At 32.5% G+C, this 7912-nt stretch overlaps 3 non-coding genes across 3 annotated transcripts; all 3 read right to left on the reverse strand.

Annotated features, from left to right (window-relative positions):
* Positions 1-3821: 3821 nt before the first annotated feature.
* On the reverse strand, positions 3822-3893 carry Trnaq-uug (transfer RNA glutamine (anticodon UUG)). Its single transcript has one exon. It is a non-coding gene; the product is annotated as a tRNA-Gln (tRNA).
* A 2581-nt stretch (positions 3894-6474) lies between these two features.
* Positions 6475-6546, reverse strand: Trnaq-uug (transfer RNA glutamine (anticodon UUG)). Its single transcript has one exon. It is a non-coding gene; the product is annotated as a tRNA-Gln (tRNA).
* Positions 6547-7450: 904 nt separating this feature from the next.
* On the reverse strand, positions 7451-7522 carry Trnal-uag (transfer RNA leucine (anticodon UAG)). The gene has a single exon. It is a non-coding gene; the product is annotated as a tRNA-Leu (tRNA).
* Positions 7523-7912: the final 390 nt, after the last annotated feature.

Below are 7912 nucleotides of genomic sequence, written 5' to 3' on the forward strand. Positions count from 1 at the left end.
ACCAAAGTTTTATTAAAAACATAGCATATGCATTTCATTGGTTGTTCCTTGTCTGTCCTATAATATCCATCTATGGTGTTTGAAATGAAAATTAATTTATTACACACAGGTATAGAAAACTTCAAGCTAGTGCGGGGTCATGTCAGGTCACAGGCCGGACTCACCTGTTCAAGATTGTGTATTGCATGGTTGATTGCTGCTTTGGTGTCTTTTATTGATCATTCCGATCATAATCAAATAATTACAGAAATAGACAAATAAATGAAGAAAAAAGAAAAAGGAAAAATGGAAATGCAATCTTTCAATTAAACACTTAATTCAGTATATGTATATATAACTCGTATACTCCCAGTCCGGGGTTATTTCAGGTCATGCACGGTCCGGACTCGCCTAGTATTATTTCGTTGATTCTCGGATAAAAGTCCTTTGTTAATTTTTCCGATGACAATTTGATCAGCAAAAAGTTAAATGAATAAAAATAAAAAAATATTTCAATCAAATAATGTGTGAAGTTTTATATCTCTATCAATGTCTATTAATATATAATAGAATACACCGAGTCCGGGGTTACTTCAGGTCACCATCTGGACTCGATTACTACGACCAACGTTTGATTATTTCGTTAAATCTCGGATAAATGTCTTTTACATTTCCTATGTATTACAGGTTTAATCAAATGTTCCGTCAACATACTTTACGACAATAAACAGTTTACATACAGTTAGTCGTCGTAATGCAATACACGCAGGTATAGTAAACTTCAAGCTAGTCCGGGGTCATGTCAGGTCACAGTCCGGACTCACCTGTTCAAGAATGTGTATTACATTGTTGAACGCCCTTAAGTGTCGTTTATTGATTTTTCCGATGACAATCGAATAACTAAAGAAATAGAGAAATGAATAAAGGAAAAGTAAAAAGCAAAAAGGGGAAAAAAATCTTTCAATTAAACAAATAATTTAGTATATTTATATACAATCCGTATACTCCTGGTCCGGGGTTATATCAGGTCACAGTCCGGACTCGCCTAATATTAATTTGTTGATTCTAAGGCAAACGTCTTTTATTAATGTTTCCGACGACAATACAATAAGGAAAAAGTTGAATGAATAAAAATGAATAAGTTCGTCTCATCAAATAATGTGTGAAGTTTTGTATCTCTATCGATGTCTATAGTTTGCGAATACACCTAGTCCGGGGTCACTTCAGGTCACCATATTGACTCGCCTATTACATTTCATTTTTTCGTTAAATGTCGGACAAATATCTTATAACTTTCTTATGTATTACATGCTTGATCAAATGTCCCGTCAATATACTTTACGACAATAAACAGTTTACATACAGTTAGTCGTCGTAATGCAATACACGCAGGTATAGTAAACTTCAAGCTAGTCCGGGGTCATGTCAGGTCACAGTCCGGACTCACCTGTTCAAGATTGTGTATTACATGGATGATCTATCGCCGCTTAAATTTTATTGGAGAAACTCCAACTTTGTATCATCCAATCAGGAGCCGCAGAAGATTTTATTCAGAGTACCATCTTGGGGTAAAAAATATCCCGGTCAACGTATATGGCCTTGTAAACTTTTGCCACTCATTATATATAACACAAAATTATTTCTGTATATCATACCAAAGGAATACTATTGATACGGAGATTACGAGTGAATAATTCATAAGCGATGTATCTTAGTATATTTTGACAATGGCTGCTAAAATAAAATTATTTCACTATATTGAACATTTTTATTTATTATTTCATTATATCTCGGAGCTAATGCCCCTTTAATTCTAACTTATATACATGCTTGATTATGATTGCTAGTGTAGTCTTTGACACCCTTTGCGTGAAACATTGGATTGTTGAATTATTTTAATAGACTTTGTGATGACAATCAAATGAGCAAGTAAATCTTTTTTTTTTATTATTATTTTACGACAGAAAAAAATGGAGTAATTAAAATAACATGAAATTTGAAAAAAAAGGCAGGACAAGAGTTTTGAGTAAAATAAAATCAAATGGTAGCTCCCTTATTTAAACACCGAATTACCAATAGCCTTAATGTAATGTATTTTGTAAGTAATTCCTGGTTGTGTCTTCTTTTTTCTTTTTCTTTCAATTAAACCAATATCCTAAAGCGAGTGTAAACCTTTGTCAATAATTTATTCTGAGGAACAGTATTAGAGATCATAAGAATTTAGAGAAACAATTAAAAGTCATAAGAATTCGGAGGAACAATATAAGTCTTAGAGATTATAATAACTTGGAGGAACAATAAATTATAAAAAGTCACAAGGCTTCTGAGGAACAGCAAGAGATCATAAGAATTCGGATGAACAATCAAAAGGCATATAAGAATTCGGAGGAACAATAAAAAGTCATAAGAATTCTGAGGAACAATAAGATATAAGAATTTGGAGGAACAATAAGATATCATAAGAGTTCGGAGGAACAATAAGATATCATAAGAATTCGGAAGAACAATAAGAGATCATAGGAATTCTTATGATACTAGTTGACAATTCATAATATATGTACAATTGGCTAACGAAAGAGGTTTATATTGATGAATAGTTTAGTGACATTCACCTGCAATTTACCTGTGCACAATCGGCGCAAATGAAAGATCGAAAGGTATAGAGAAATACATATTTACAATATATACAATATTCAATAATTACAATTTGTACAAGACATGTTACAAAAATAATTACCGTAATAGGGGTGGCGTCACACTAGATAAAGCCAGGAGTTCACACAGATTTATTTATAGTTTTGATAAATTTGCAGAGTTTAATCAACTTTACCTTCTTTTTTGATGATATTAATAATTTATACTTTAAAATATTTGGCTTTGTGTAGCTATACTTTTCTATGTAATTTTTCCTCTCCTTTTAAAAAAATTGGCATTCCAAAATAAAATAAAGTTATAAGACAGAAAAGTCCTAATAATTTCAAAATCTATTTATACAGTTTCTTAGAGAAATATAAACACACCGGCGAATTATTTAGAAAAGTAGGAATTCTATTTTTCCCTTAATGTCTTGAAGAAGAAAACAATACTAAAAAAAATATAACCTCAAATGTTTCAAACTATTGCGCTTTACTCTTCCTATGAAAAGAATTTAATTTGCTTTCATTAATAATAAAAAGATTTTATTAATTTCCATAAAACAATAACGACAAAGGAATTATTATTATCTCTTTCTTACTTTACTTTACTCTTTTTTGTTCAATTTTACGCTCGGAATGTGGATTGTTTTTAATTTATATATAATGTAACTTATTATATGACAGTAATCTTAAAAAAAATGAAAGTGGTAAAAAACCCACAGTCCGGGTCCGGCATACAGTCCGGGTCCGGCGGCCAGTCCGGGTCCGGGTCCGGGTTTCATACCAAAGTCCGGGTCCGGAGTCCGGTCCGGTCCGGGTTTCAGTGCGTACCTTTTCTGACGTATAAGTCATATTTTTACAAACTTAATCAGAAAGTTCAATAAACATTGGAAACTTGTTCACTGATGGAGCCATGGCGAAATAGGAAAAGAGACGGATAGCTTAACACGTTTAAGTTCCATGTACTTATCTATTAAATTGATATACCACTGACTATGCAATTTCACCATATATATACTTGGATATTTCAAGTATGTAAATGTTGAGAAACCATGTCTAATACATGAAATAAATGATAAAATAAGGTATACTAGACCCAATTAATTAACGTGACGCAGAAAATAGACAAACTGCCAAGACAATAATGAAGACTACATCAAGTTGTTTATAAAAGAAATGTGAGTCAAAACGACTAAAAAGTAAGTCAGGTTCCACCGAGATTTGAACTCGGATCGTTTGATTCAAAGTCCAGAGTGCTAACCATTACACCATGGAACCCTATGACATATTACAGAGAATTTATATCTATATGAACATACGGGACGCACCGAGTTATCATTTTCTTCCTTTTTCAACTTTCTTTCTATTCGTTACCGTATGAACACACTAGATGTCAGATAATACGCCTGGGTGCATTGCTCTACAACCAAGCTAACTGTTTTACGACCGTTTCAATCTTAGTGGGTGAAAGTGTCGGTATACAGGAGTTTATTTCGGCCGATAGAAATAATTATACGTTACTTAAAAACTAAAATGCATACCCGTATTTATATAAAATTCCGAAGAAATTTTTGGCAGGTTTTTGAGTTGATCACTGTTAAGTACATACATTTCTATATTTTTGTTAACAGGTTCCATGGTGTAATGGTTAGCACTCTGGACTCTGGTTAGAGCGTCGTGCTAATTGACATGACAGGACGTTGTTTTTGTGTACAGTGAAAATATTACTCTATTATAAGTTTTTGCTCGGATTACCAAGCTAAAATATGGATTATTAAAATTCTAACTTGTTTAAGAAGTAAGTTTTTTTTCATTGATAATGAAAAAAGGTCTTTATTAACTGTTTGACATGTTGTAAATATTGTTGGATTGAAAGAGGCTACCCGAGGGTGAATTGTATAACTGTTTTTAACTATATTTATAATGGAAAAACTCCCGTCGTTATTAATGAGTACTATAGAAAACGCATGTAAACAATTTCGTCATATATCATTTACTGTTCATGGTGAGAATGACAGAGCCCGTGTATCTATAGTTTTTACAAATCAAGACAGTAGTAAGACTAAAAGAAAATCAAATTCTACTGTCAATCGTGATAAAAAACGGATGAAAGAATATAACAATGATGATGCAAATAATTCTAATATTGAGAATCATACAGATGTGATTTTTTCAGATCGTTTATCTGAAATTAGTCAAATACCGAGTGAAAAGGTATCAACAAATACCTTAGATATAATGGATTTTGATGATAACCCGTCTGTGGCCTCTGCTACTACAGGTAACATTGAAGTTATAGAGAGTCCAAATATAGAACTGTCAATTGATACGTGTGATGAATTGTCTTTACCATCAACCTGTTTAACGGGTAAAAATGTAAACAATGTGAATATAAGTAAACAAAGAATATCTGGTGATAGAATTAAAAAGAATAAGTGTACCGTAGAAGGAGAAAATTTAGTAACAAAATGTACAATTAATAAACCGATTGATAGTGATATTGTATCCACTACGTCATCAGGTGTAAAATCATGTGAAAAATCGAAAGAACATAATAGAATTGTACCAGAAAGTGGAATTTTAAGTAAAATCGTTTTGAAAACAAGCCGGAGTGGTTTGGATATTTAGATAGGAAAAACGGAAAGTCAAAGGACGTCTGATATTGTTGCGAATGGGCCGTGAAGAGTTGGAACTTCTCCTTCCAGGGGAACATGAGTACCTTAGATTTAACAAAGTGCTAACCGAGGACTTTCAAGATGTACGAACAACACCATTAATGAATGATGCCGTGAATGACGGAATATTGAAGATAGAAAAAATTGTAAAAATTAAAAAACTGTAACTTTTTTATTGATATTTTGTAATTTGTTTTTATAGTGAGAAAGTTGGTATGTTTCTGTGAAAAAATGCGGGAAAAAGTTTTAGCTGATTAATGATCATTATATTGTTTGTCTTGTTATTGCTGATAATTGCCCTTAGATTTAATACTTTCGATTTTTTTTTTGGCGTAGTGGAATGGAGACCAGCCCTGTGCGAACTTTTATTTTGAATGTAACAATTTGTGTCATATGTCGGACAATAAGACTATAAACACGTAACTTTGTGATTTTTTCATTGTATGCTGTGTAAGCTTTTTATAATTGTGAATGTATGAGCTGAATGGTAGATTAGATAGAGATTGAATATAAGTATAGGGATATGATATTTTCTACAGAAAATGATATGTATATGTATATAAATATGAGTATCGAAAGTAAATAATCAGACAATTATGTTCGTGACAAATATTTCAAGCTATATAGATAATGTTTCAAATGTGTTTCGTTTCAGAGAAAGGACAAAAACTATTGACAATGTTTTCACTTTTGTGTAACTGAAACTGTGATATGTATATATGAATTGTAAATTATAATAAAGATAAAAAAAAAAGCACTCTGGACTCTGAATCCAGCGATCCGAGTTCAAATCTCGGTGGAACCTAAGCTTTTTCTGCCGTATAAGTCATATTTTTACAAACTTAATCAGAAAGTTCAATAAACATTAGAAACTTGTTCACTGATGGAGCCATGGCGAAATAGGAAAAGAGACGGATAGCTTAACACGTTTAAGTTCCATGTACTTATCTATTACATTGATATACCACTGACAATGCAATTTCACCATATATATACTTGGATATTTCAAGTATGTTAATGTTGAGAAACCATGTCTAATACATGAAATAAATGATAAAATAAGGTATACTAAACCCAATTAATTAACGTGACGCAGAAAATAGATAAACTGCCAAGACAATAATGAAGACTACATCAAGTTGTTTATAAAAGAAATGTGAGTCAAAACGACTAAAAAGTAAGTCAAATTCCACCGAGATTTGAACTCGGATCGCTGGATTCAAAGTCCAGAGTGCTAACCATTACACCATGGAACCTTCTGACATATTATAGAGAATTTATATCTATATGAACATACGGGACGCACCGAGTTATCATTTTCTTCCTTTTTCAACTTTCTTTCTATTCGTTACCGTATGAACACACTAGATGTCAGATAATACGCCTGGGTGCATTGCTCTACAACCAAGCTAACTGTTTTACGACCGTTTCAATCTTAGTGGGTGAAAGTGTCGGTATACAGGAGTTTATTTCGGCCGATAGAAATAATTATACGTTACTTGCAAACTAAAATGCATACCCGTATTTATATAAAATTCCGAAGAAATTTTTGGCAGGTTTTTGAGTTGATCACTGTTAAGTACATACATTTCTATATTTTTGTTAACAGGTTCCATGGTGTAATGGTTAGCACTCTGGACTTTGAATCCAATGATCCGAGTTCAACACGTTCAATTCTCGTTGGAGCCTTAGCTTTTTCTGCCGTATATAATAAAGATAAAAAAAAAAAAGCACTCTGGACTCTGAATCCAGCGATCCGAGTTCAAATCTCGGTGGAACCTAAGCTTTTTCTGCCGTATAAGTCATATTTTTACAAACGTAATCAGAAAGTTCAATAAACATTGGAAACTTGTTCACTGATGGAGCCATGGCGAAATAGGAAAAGAGACGGATAGCTTAACTAGTTTAAGTTCCATGTACTTATTTATTACATTGATATACCACTGACAATGCAATTTCACCATATATATACTTGGATATTTCAAGTATGTAAATGTTGAGAAACCATGTCTAATACATGAAATAAATGATAAAATAAGGTATACTAAACCCAATTAATTAACGTGACGCAGAAAATAGACAAACTGCCAAGACAATAATGAAGACTACATCAAGTTGTTTATAAAAGAAATGTGAGTCAAAACGACTAAAAAGTAAGTCAGGTTCCACCGAGATTTCAACTCGGATCGCTGGATTCTAAGTCCAGAGTGCTAACCAATACACCATGGAACCTTCTGACATATTATAGAGAATTTATATCTATATGAACATACGGGACGCACCGATTTATCATTTTCTTCCTTTTTCAACTTTCTTTCTATTCGTTACCGTATGAACACACTATACATCAGATAATACGCCTGGGTGCATTACTCTACAACCAAGCTAACTGTTTTACGACCGTTTCAATCTTAGTGGGTGAAAGTGTCGGTATACATGAGTTTATTTTAATAATAATTATACGTTACTTGCAAACTAAAATGCATACCCGTATTTATATAAAATTCCGAAGAAATTTTTGGCATATTTTTGAGTTGATCACTGTTAAGTACGTACATTTCTATATTTTTGTTAACAGGTTCCATGGTGTAATGGTTAGCACTCTGGACTCTGAATCCAATG

This window comes from Mytilus edulis, chromosome 11, assembly GCF_963676685.1.
Source record: "Mytilus edulis chromosome 11, xbMytEdul2.2, whole genome shotgun sequence".
Taxonomy (NCBI): Eukaryota; Metazoa; Mollusca; class Bivalvia; order Mytilida; family Mytilidae; genus Mytilus; species Mytilus edulis.